This window comes from Silene latifolia, chromosome 9, assembly GCF_048544455.1.
Source record: "Silene latifolia isolate original U9 population chromosome 9, ASM4854445v1, whole genome shotgun sequence".
NCBI classification, from domain to species: Eukaryota; Viridiplantae; Streptophyta; class Magnoliopsida; order Caryophyllales; family Caryophyllaceae; genus Silene; species Silene latifolia.
The window spans coordinates 175,052,602-175,064,826 of record NC_133534.1 but is presented as its reverse complement, the minus strand read 5'-3'; the positions used below and the strand labels follow the sequence as shown (position 1 = coordinate 175,064,826).

At 36.2% G+C, this 12,225-nt stretch overlaps 1 pseudogene; it reads right to left on the bottom strand.

Moving 5' to 3' along the window:
• Positions 1–1,631: 1,631 nt before the first annotated feature.
• LOC141601920 (DNA polymerase-like) lies at positions 1,632–4,650 on the bottom strand (annotated as a pseudogene).
• Between the last annotated feature and the right edge of the window lie 7,575 nt (positions 4,651–12,225).

Below are 12,225 nucleotides of genomic sequence, written 5' to 3'. Positions count from 1 at the left end.
ATTCTCGCTGTGGATGGTGAATAAGGGCTCTTTGTAATATCCGTTCTTTGCCGAACTGCTGTTCGAGTAAGCGCTGCTAGGAGTGAAGGAATCGAATAGGCTGCTAGACTTTGCTGGCTTAGCCAATTCAATACAAGTTGAAGTATGCCAGTTTGCTAACTCTAGCTCCTTGCTCTTACTAGGCTGCGGCTTAGCCAATTCAATACAAGTAGTGCCCTTTGGGCTCGTGCAGAAAGTCTCGGTGATAGGAAGCAGAAGGACAATGACACTAGCTAACCAACTGAGAGAGCGGAAATAGATTCATTTCATGTCGGTAAAGCTAAGCCTCTTAATAAGAAAGAACAAGAGCAACTTCGTTCTACATTAGATAGATTATCAGCAGATCAAAACTGTTTATGGAAAGCTTTAGGAGTCTTAGCTCAGTCTAATCAAAAATATGAATATTCTATTCAATATGCTTTATTACCTTATATAGCTTTAAAAGCACCTAACTTAGGAATTTATGGTATTTATAGTAGATTATTGTGAATTTATCGTGAGAAAACGCTAGGGTTTAAAGATCTCTTATCTGAGAATTTTAAGAGTTTAAAAAGAAAGAAAAGAATTCTATCTTTGAATATAAGAGATATGATATCTTACTCATATATAAATGATATTCGTGTTGTTTTTCTTTTTTCCTTAATTCTAGGGTTAGTTATTTGGTGGGTAGTATCTCCAGAAATGCTCTTCTTAAAACCTGCAGCAGCTATATGTTCACCTGATCTGAAACTTATTAGTAGAGTCCTACGAAATACATATATTGAGAAAGTCTGTAGTACTCATATTAATATAAAAAGTCCATGTATATGTGGTGAACCATTAAATCAAATGGTAAAGAGACTCTTTCCAGAGCTTCATTATGATCCTTTAAATTTAAAAAGTCAAAAGAAAGATCATAAGATAAGAAATGCTTTCTCTGTCTATATTGCCTCTATAATACTATGTCTTATTTTAAAAGAGTCCACATCTATATATGGAATAATGTATGTTTTATAAAAAGAAAAAGAGAGGAGTCAGAATAAGATAAGAAAGTAGCAATGAATGTATAGGGAAAGAAGTTCTTTCCTTTAACGAAAGGTAAAGTATAGAGACTAACGAAAGAGGTCTTTTTAGACTATTAGGTCCGAGTTCATACTTTGATTCATTCTACCTCTTAGGGTAAGATAAGAAAGTCAAGGGTTAGTACACATAGGAGTTATGCCTTTCTTTTCAGATCAATGATACAAGGAGTTAGTCAGAGGTGTTGTTAGGCCCTTAGCGTAAGGTATGGAATGGGACCCCTCTCACTAGCGATCTCCTCGTTAAGCTATAAATAGCCTCTCACTCTCGTTCGAGCTCTAAAGAACCATAAAGGGCCACTCATTCCCACTAGAGGAAGATCTGCCCTAGGTCATTTAATGAGGTAATAGAGGTTCTTTGATGCTCTTTTCTTCCTATTCTTCACTCTTTCCCTTAATATTCTATATAAAGAAAAAGAATTCCCTTAATATGAAGATTCTTATATATAAAGATAAGAAGAAGGTAATTCTGAAATAAAATCCTATCTATTGAGAATTATATAAGAAAGATCTTTTCATTTATTTAAATTATGTTCAGGGAGGGTCTGTCTCAGATGGTTTCCTACCTCTATCTGATGGTTTTGTCTTATTATCTAATGGTTTTTCATTTTCTTTCAAATTATCTTTTGAATTAGAAAAGTGACTCTTCACAGTATTGACTTCATTCTTTTTCTCATTCTCTTCATTCTTTTTCTCATTCTGAGGATCCATTGTATGGGTCTTCTTTATTGAATCATCCTTATCCTTCTTCTTTTCTTTCATTTTATTTTCTTTAAATTCCTTTTCTCTTTTTAAATTATTTATTATAACTCTTCCCATTTTATTTATACAATGCAAGCCATTGATATTAATAGGATCAGAACCTACCCAGCGACCATTTTCCATTTTACGTACCCTCTTATTTTTATCTACGAGTCTAAGAGTGGTTTTTCTTTCTTCCTTTCTTATATCTAGTGAATCCCAATCTCTTTTAAAATGAGAGATTATCGGGACAGTCTGAATTCGGTCAGGTTCTAGATATTGTTCTAGAAACCAGTCTTTAGTTGCAAATTCTTTACCAGCACCCTTATACTTCAGGACGTCTTTCTCAGAGGAATATCTGCTATAGTAGTAAGATTTTGGCGCTAAAAAGACACCCTCTTTGATTTTATCTTCTAACTTAAACTTCCCCAATTCTGTTGAAGATATGAATTCATCTGGAAGAGGGTTACCTAAAACTATAGAGTCTGTGTCAGTGTAGTAGCAATCATCTCTGGATATAAATGGATACATGTAGATCCTAGCTGATGCTGTGATAGCCGCGGATATTTGAACAGCAGCCATCTTCGGAATATAATATGAGGAAGCTCCTTCCCCACGACCCCGTTTGTTTATATATGTTATCATATTCATATCTTCTTTAATCTTTATATATTTCATTAAACCCTTCGTTTTAAGGATAAGATTCGATCTTTCTTCATCACAAATTTCGGTTTTGGTGGATTCGGGATTGGTGCCAAATCGCCCATATAATGAGTTCATTAGGAGTTTATAGATAAAGGATAACGAGTCATTACCTTCAAGCTTAGCTTTGGATCTACTTTCAAAGAGGTCGTTAACGTATCCAATGAAAGGGCTTTCCATCTTTTCAAAGATGTATCCATTTAGAGGTATTATTTTATATCCAATCTGTCTTGCAAACTTGAGCTCCTTACTATAGTAAACACCAATAAATGTACCCGTTGGAAAGATAAGAGTCCCACTTTGAGGATCTTTATATGGTAGAAAGGGTTTCTTTATGCTTTTTGGGCATTCTATATAAGCTTCAATGAAACCAAAGATTTGATCTAAATCCATCTTTTCTAAATCAGAATGTCAAACAGGCTTACCCCCAGGCATTGGATATTCCCTCATAATATAAGGATAAAGAGAGTTGACATCATAATAGTAAAGGTCTTTACCGTATGGAAGGTATGCGTCGGTATGGCCACCATAGTATCCACGTCGAATATAATTATCTGTATTTTCATCAGGTATGTGGATATAATGCTTTTTATCGTTGTAAAACCACGAACGAAAGAGAGAGAGAGCGTGTGATGAGGTGGTTAGCTTATCTAATATGTCAGCTTGATATGCTAGAAAATACAAATTCTGGAATTTCAACATAATACCACCCAATAGGCGAATATCCTGTTTCATATATGAAATCAAGGTCTCTTTCATTGAAGATATGGTTTCCAAGAGTTACTTTTGAAAAGTCAACAGATCCTTTAGAACCATACTCAGGGCATAGATTCTTAGCTAGAGATTGTAGATCATTGGGGAGTAGATGAAGCGAGTCTCTGAAGCGGAATAAAAGTCTCTTTTTCGAATAGACGGCTATCTCATAGATCGTATAATTTCTAATAAGGGCTTTGATTTTTAAATCTTGATGATGTAAGGAGAGATGCTTAATAAGAAAAAGACCATCGAATCGTCCTAAATTATGAAAATAAATAATATCCATTTTAGATTTTTTATTCCGTCTAGCAATTGTTTTAATCCTAAATATAAAATCAAACATCATTTTCTCACTCCTATCTTCAAACTTTGGGAAGATTTCTTTATTGTAATCTTCACTGAAGAAAGAATCTATATTCTCAACTAGAGGGACATCTCCCGGGTAAACCTTCAACACACCTATAGCATATGGCACATGAATATCCTCAATAAGGAGAGTTTCGGTATCGGCCACCATAAAAGGCTTTAAACTTGTCTTTTTATACTTATTCAAGGTTGTTATATGAGTAGAATAGACTTTCTTAGTAGAACGAAGGCTTTTTGGCTTTAAATTCTGAACATCAATCTTTTCATCATCATCATGACCCTTCTCATAATAGCATTCATATATACCTTCTAATCTAGACTTGTAATCTACAATAAGTATATGTTGTTTTATATTATGTTCAAAATAAACATTAATACTTATTCCTGTAATTTGAAAATCATCATAGGAATCAATTAATTGTAGTATTAAACTATTTACATAATTAGTTATATTGAACTTAGGAAGCACTTCACCATCATCTGTGGTTAGTGGAAAAGCTGTTTTAGAAAGAGGTTTGATTATATTTTCATCATTCTCTTTTTTCATATATAAGATGATATTAGCTTTACAATAAGAATTTATGCTAGGGTAAACATACTTTACTAAGAGATCCATAACCGATATGGTTAGTAGGTTAAACTCGTTGATGAGGATATCCTCATTAAAGATTCGAGATGGGATGATTAACTTTGGATATGGGTTCGAATTCTTTTCTGATTCTGTTACTGAATCCAGTGTCTTTAATAAGACTACTATCTCTTTGAATTTATCATTATCTTGATATTTCTCATTCTTTTTCTCATTTCTTCTTCTTTTATACTGAGTATAGTAATAGTATGGAAAGACTTTCTTTCTATATCTACAATGTAGAACCTTTGGTTTAAGGATCTTATATGATCGAAGGTGTCCACCCTTAATATTGAAGTTTAATTTATTCGAATATTGAAGGTATTTTGCCTTCATATGAAAAAGATGCTTTTTAATCATAACGGTCCAAGTCTTTGGTGGTATGATGACATGTTAAATCAGCATTTTCTTTCAAAATCCTAAAAAGATTTTAAAATAAAAAGAAAGAATTTATTATAGAAGAAAAGATATTCATTCTAATATTTAAATATGTCATCTAACAGAAAAAGTATAATACAATGTTCTTTTATAAAATTATTAAAAGGTATTTCTTATCAATGTTTGATAGTGTATCTAACGAGAAAACAAGATGTTATAATTATAAAAATATTTATAATCTAATGTCTCCTAAAATTCTTTATTCTAAAGAAAGAGAATCTAAAAAAAAACAATATATCTTTGAGCGATTTAGACTCAATTCTAAAGCAGGTAAGTTATCAAAAAATATGATTGAGTAGAGTGAATTAATGGAAATCAGTCTAAAAAGAAAGTTGGAGTCTCAATCTATATTGTCAATTGCCTATCGTATTATACCTACAAACCTACGATATTTGAGTGGAGACGTCCGTATGCCGACTAATTATGAAGGGTTAAAACAATTGAGAAAAGATTTAGGGTTAACTATGAGCAAGAGACCTCTATCCATTACGAGTTTACGTACAAATATACGAACCGATTATATAAATCGTGTCTTTATTGAAGCTCTCACGTTTCATTCTGGGTCTTTTGGCAAATTTCTTCTTTTTGTTGAATTTGGTATTGGAGTGACCATATGGTATGGATTCGCTCCAGGCGATGGTGTCCATGTACCGGTTGATGGATTAACACCATTGTTCAATAAAATAGAGAATTTTGAACCCTTCATTCTCAACCCAGATATACATGTCCAACCTGGCTTTCAGAAAATGACCTTAGTTGCAGGGGAAGAAGATCTTATAGAACCTTTGGTTAGAGCCGGTTTACGTCAGGAACCATTTCTTCAAATTAAAATACCAGAATTTGATCAGTATGATTCTGAAATTAAAAATATAAACAATCAGTTAGCTGTAACCTTAGGATTGACAGTAATACTCTTCTTAGTAGTAGTAATTGTACCATATAATGAGAGTTTAATATACTAGAAAGATTTCAAATACAACAAGAAATGTCAATTCTTCTTCGAATATGTATTAAATGACAATTATTTAAATTAAAAAGAAAAGAGTATATAATATGTATATAATATATATAAAAATAAAAAGATAAGAACAACAAGTTTCAATTCAATCTTTGAGATTAGAATGCGAATAAGTAAGGATGGGCAGATAGGATGGGTACACGAGAGGATCTTTGCATGGTTGGATGACTTACTACACTAGAAAGTGCTGTTGTCCTCTTACTGTGATCATCTTTCATATCAAAGTCTCTTGTTAAGAAGAAGGTCTAGGAGGCACCTTAGCTACGTAGTTTAAGAAGACAGATTGATTATAAGAGAAAAGTTATCTTTTTAAATTTAAGAAAAGATTTCAAATACAACAAGAAATTCTAATTTAAATTATTCTTAAAATATGTATTAAATGACAATTCTTTCTCTTTTATATTCATATATATAAGATGGTTATATAGCATGTAACTAAGATTGAAGAGAGAGGGTATTTATACCTCGAAGAGGGTATTTATACCTCGACATAAGGAGAGGGCTTCGCTCCTTCTTATTTCACATGATGCACACAAGCATGTCTCTGGTTTCCATAGATAGGGAATTGATTGAAGAATGTCTATCCTGATCATAAGAAGATATTTGATTCTCATACTTAAAGCACAGAATGCATTTCAGTAGTGGTTGGAGCACTGATTGGACGGCTAGGTTGATTGGATCGTTGAGAACCTTGTTTTCTTTTCATTAATGTGATATAATCTTATGTTTTAAAGGACCTATGGGAAGAGGTAGTTTACTTGCTTGACAGGGTAATCCAGAACGTATAAAAAGGAATGAACTTAAGGTCTCAAAGTGAAGATTAAAAAGTGACATTACTGATCTATGTTAACACACCCAACATACCCTCTTCGAACTATAAATAGCCTCTTCTCACTGACGTTCCTTTACCTGACCAAGAATCTTTTGTGGGACAGCTATATCGTGGCTTTCTTTTTCATTTTATATTACACTACTGTACTTAATGACCATAATGTTTATAAGTATATGATCTATTTTATCTAAGAAAGACCCAAGGGACCCTTAGCCAAAGTCGTACTTCGACCCAGTCCTATCTAGGGCTTCGTTCTGTGAATGCAGTACAATCTGCATATCCACCCCTCTGTAAGTGAAGGGTCTCACCTTTTTCTAGGAGTCATCAACCTTTCTAGGGAATTCTCTCTTTATATAGGGTCTGTTCCAAGCATGATCTTTAATCTGGATAAGTAGCAAGAACTTCCTGACATAAAAAGAAAAGGAAACATCACTACGACGAATGCGCACAAGGACGAGGTCTCTATCTAAGACATGTCTTCATTGCTTGACTTTCTAGTTAAGAGTTATAGGGCTTGGCCTGACCTAAGAAAGAAGTCTAAATCAGAAATCAGTCTAAATCAGAATCAGAGTTGGGCTTTCCCTTTGCTTTTCTTTTAGTACTTTATTCTGAGTCTTATCTTAGATTAAGAGTTTGCTTAGCACCCTTACTACTGACGACTTGCTATATTCCCACGTATCCTTTGTATAAGTATCCTATAAAAGAAGGTCTAATAACGTTAATTCTTTTCCCAAGACTCTTTTACCCACCTAAAGGAAGCATTCTCATATCTTATAGTACAGGACCCCGGTGCCATGTACCTATACTCCTTTGCCCGAAGAGAGCTTCCCAAACTCACATCTTTTCTTAAAATTTTATAATATGGATCACAGGAAGCACGTGATACTAGTCTCCGAATAACACCACTTGGTCATATTAAGGGGCTTTATGCCTACAACTAGTTGAAAGTCGTATTAAAGATTCTGTTCGAAAGGACTCTCCGAAAAGACGTCATGACACCTTAGAAAAGGTCGAAACAAGCTCGATACGAAACAAAGACACGTGACTTTATCAATTCCCCTTTTTCCTGGCTTTACGCCTACAACTAGATGAGTCTCCTGATCTGTTTCATTCTCTTGTTACTTATATGCGAGATCTTCTAGCCTTCTTTTTAATTTAAGACGAAAGCTACTACACTCGTCAACAGCCTTCTCTTTTCGCTTCGCTACACTCGTTCATATAGTATATAGTCTTCTTAATTAACTTCAGTTTAAACTTCGTTACTAAGAGGGATCCTTGGACTTAGAATTAGCCTTCTAGTTTGATAAGAAAGATGATTAACAACAGGACGGGTTAGTTGTAATCACTGCTATTATAGGTATACTATGGCGAAGGGCTGTGTCAAAAGACCTTAGGTCTCTCCCACCTAGCAAAGGTAAGATTCAAACTTTCTTGATTGGACATTTTCATTGATATTGAAGTTGTGCACAGAATTAAGAAAAGTATCGACCTCTGTCTGATAGGCTAAGCAATTCGACTTCTCTCCTGCCTCTCTTTCCAGAGGCTCTTTTTTGAACTTCTTTCTCCCATTATTTCACATTAATTAACATCACTAAGGAGGATAATGTATTGGCCTTAAAACTGTCAAGAGTTCTTTCAATCTAAGTTAGCTTAGTAGCATTCTGTAATAATAGTATTCATAATAGATGTTCTTTAAGGTTCTAAAGAAAAGGTTCTAATGTAAGGACTTCGATTAGACGTCCCATTCTTTCTAGACAGAACAAGACTTAAAGAGCCTTGCTATTAGACACTTGTGAGTCCACTCCTCGTGCTTTTTCCAAAGTCAAAGTTTGCATCCTATCCATCATATAAGCGAGATGGATAAAGTTCACCTTTTGTGCAACCTGCATAACCTAACCCATGAAAAGTACCGACTAAATGCATTGACCAAGCCAATATATTTCTTTAATTAAAGAAGAATCATATTCATATATATAAGAAAGGTGCACATCCGAAAGAGAAAGAGGGTTCAACCTCGGCTTAGAAGCATGATAATAACTTTACTTTTTCTAAATTTAATCATTCTAGTTCTCTAGCTGGAGATCTCAAGTAGAACCCACTCTATAAGGATGACTCTTGGCCAGTACTTTCGCAAAGAAGCTAGGAAATCGCAGACATAGAGCACATGTGATCTGCAACCTTCTTCTATCGCTACACCCATTCGTGGTTCTTCATGATAATTCCTTCGTTAGACTCTTCCTACAGTCAAGAGTGATTTCAATCTAAGTTAGCTTATTAGCATTTTAGAATAACAGGATGAATAAGAGTCATAGATGTTATATAAGGAGAGACATTCCCTGGTTTGTCAATATAAGAAAAGAAATAGGGTAGGATTCATACTAACCATATCAGTCCATATAAGTCCACTCACACAGGTTCTTCTTTATGTACACTCGTTAACATCTTACTCGTTTAGCTTCACAACACTCGTTCCTATACTCCCTTTCCCTCATTCGAGGATAGCTTGGGCTATCTGTGTGCTCACTCTATATGTCTACACAATCTATATATCGTAATCGAGCTGTTTGGGCTACTCGATCGAGTTGGTCTTTTTCCTGGTCACTCGATCGAGCAGTATTTTCACTCGATCGAGTCCTTTCTTCATAAGTTTTCCTCGATCGACCCCCATAAACTAGTCGATTGAGCACTTTCTTCGTTATCAGCTCGTTTTCATCAACAGTAACCTGTTCATCAGCAGTAATACTCTTCCTTGGGTCTGAATTCAACAGCTCGGGTCCCTCGTATGAACGACCGCTTCTCATATTTATTAAATTCACCGTCTCATGTGGACTCTTATCGGCTTGTGACGGCAAATGACCCTGCTTTCTCGTGGACTGGTTCGCGGCTAACTGGGCAACTTGAGTTTCAAGTGACTTGATGGACGCATCTTTTTGTTGGTCACTTAGCTGCCACTGCTTTGTCAAAGACTGCAACATCGTCTTCAACAAAGATAGCTCACTTACCCCACCAGAAGATGATACACCGTGATTGGGAGGAGGGAAGGAAGGAGGCTTTTGAAAGCCTTGTTGAGACTTATGAGGAGGGACATATGGTTGCTGCTGCTGCGGTGGAGGAGTGGGATTGAGCACATTTTGACTTGTCCACCTCAGGTTGGGGTGGACTGCCTCTTGGTTATTATAATAGGAACCCCCTCCTTGCCTGTATTGTTGAAAAGCAAGGACCTGTTCCTTCTCTGTAAGACAGTCAATAGGAGTATAACCGTCGTTGCTCCTACACCTCTCACATGTGATGGTGTCCTGTCTAGTAAGCAAATGAACCGTCTGAGGTTCCCCAGCAAATTGCAGCTCCAATCTATCAAAACGGGCATTCATGGCTTCCAGCTGAGCCACGACTGCCTTATCAACCGCGTGAACCGTTCGAATACCGTCTCGTGGGTTCCCATACTCATCACAATGGGTCGCCATCTCTTCAATAATGGCCCATCCCTTATCATCATCGGTATTCTTTTGAAATATTCCGTTGGATGATGCGTCAAGTATAGCTCTGTGGTCATCGTACAACCCATTGTAGAACTGATTGGACAGAAACCACGGATCAAAAACATGGTGAGGAAGAGACCTCACCAACCTCTTGAACTGACACCAAGATTCATAGAAAGTCTCATCAGGTGCCTGCTTGAAACTAGTGATCTTTTCCCTCGGCTGATTGGTGCGCTGCGGAGGGAAATATCTCTTATAAAAAGCAAGAGCAAGGGTCTCCCAGTCTGTGATCCCTGCGGCCGTGCGGTCCATGACTGACTCAGCCACTCCCTGGCTGAGTCAGTCAAAGAAAAAGGAAACAGCACCTCCTTAATCTTGTCTTGAGTTACCTCCTTTGTGGCGGGGATAGTAGAACAGTAGTCTGTAAAGACCTCCATATGCTTCCTCGGGTCTTCACCTGCCACACCTCTAAAGATATTTCTCTCCACCAGATTGATATAAGACGGACAGATGTCAAACGTATTACCATCCTCAGTCTGGAGGTTGAAACCCTTGGGAATAGATGATGCTTTAGGCTCTGAATGACTGGCGATATTCGGCATCTTTACTGGTTGGTTTACAGAACTGAGATTATCTTCTACTAAAGATTGATCTTCTGTAAATAGGAAATGCTGCAGCTTGGGTTTGAAAATACTCAAGTCTTCCTTTCGTGATTCTCTTTGCAGACGGAGTCTATGCCTGAACAGTCTCTCTGGCTCAGAATCAGTTGTAACTAATTCCAACCTTTTGACCTGGGCATACACAACACTTAAAGAAAATAAATAAGAACTGTCTCAAGGAATAAGAATTCCCTGAGACGGATAAAATAAACGAAACAAAAAACAGATAGGGCAATTGCCTCCCCGGCAATGGCGCCAAAATTTGACAGGGCAGTCGTATACCTATAAAAAATAACTAACTAAACTAACTATATAGCTAGTGAAGTCAGGTCGATCTCCGCAGGGAGGCAAGATATCTGTAAAAGGTTCGTCTATTCGGTCACAAGTGGGGGTTTGTAAATTGATTTTTCTAAACTAAAAGATTTAAAAGAAAGAAAAGCAAGGAAAGAGCAGTAAAGGCAGAAAATAAGAATGAGACTATCAATAAAGAAGAGACATGTCAGGATTTCGGTTCACTACGGTAGTCTAATGACTCAAATGCAAATAGTCTAGACAAATTACTGTGAGATGGATATGGAAAGGTCCTTCCGGTCCACTTTCTATCTTAGATTTCCACTACCTTAACTTCCGTCCTCGTCAGGGTAGTCTACTGTTCATAGCAGGTCTATTTAGTCCAATCTTCCGATCCAGGATTAAATTTAACCAGATTAAAGGATAACTTAGAAGCGTGCACTCAACTAAGTCGGTAAATACAGTTATATTGCCATGGGGACAGAGTCTCACAAATAATTCATCTAACCTATTCACTACATCGTCACAATTCTACCGTAGATCCCCTATCCCAACATGAAATAAATTAGCTACTCATATTATTGATGTTGTCAGTATCAAATACAATGAAATAACTAATAAATAACATGATAAAACAATAATAAAATTGCATAACAAATTAGGGCAGAAATTATAGGGAACAAAACAAGTAATTAAAGCAAATGAATAATAGATTAAGAATAAAAGAGAGTAAGATATTACAATCGCGAGAATTCCGGCGTAAAGAACAACTAAATCCGAGCGAAAATAATCCAAAAGCAAAAGTTACAGTGAAGAAGAAAAAACAGCATAATGAGAGTAGTGTTTTGCAGTGAAAGATGAAAGATAAGAAGTGATAGCCTCTAATGACCTAATTATTGTGCGCTTAAATAGAAATTAGCGAAGTCCATTAACTAAAATAAGTAACACGGACAAATTAAGGCCCGTGAAACACCAAACCACTCGATCGAGCAGTTTGAAACAGCTCAATCGAGGACTTCTTCAAGCAATCCACTCGATCGAGTAGAAATACTGCTCGATCGAGTAACCTCTAATTCCAGCATTGTCGATCGAGTAGAATCAACTGCTAAATCGACCACCTCAGCTACAAAAACCACCCGATCGATCAATAAAAGGGCTCAATCGAGTATTTTTCCTCTGAAACAGCTCTAACTCGTAGCCGACTGCTTCGTAGACCGT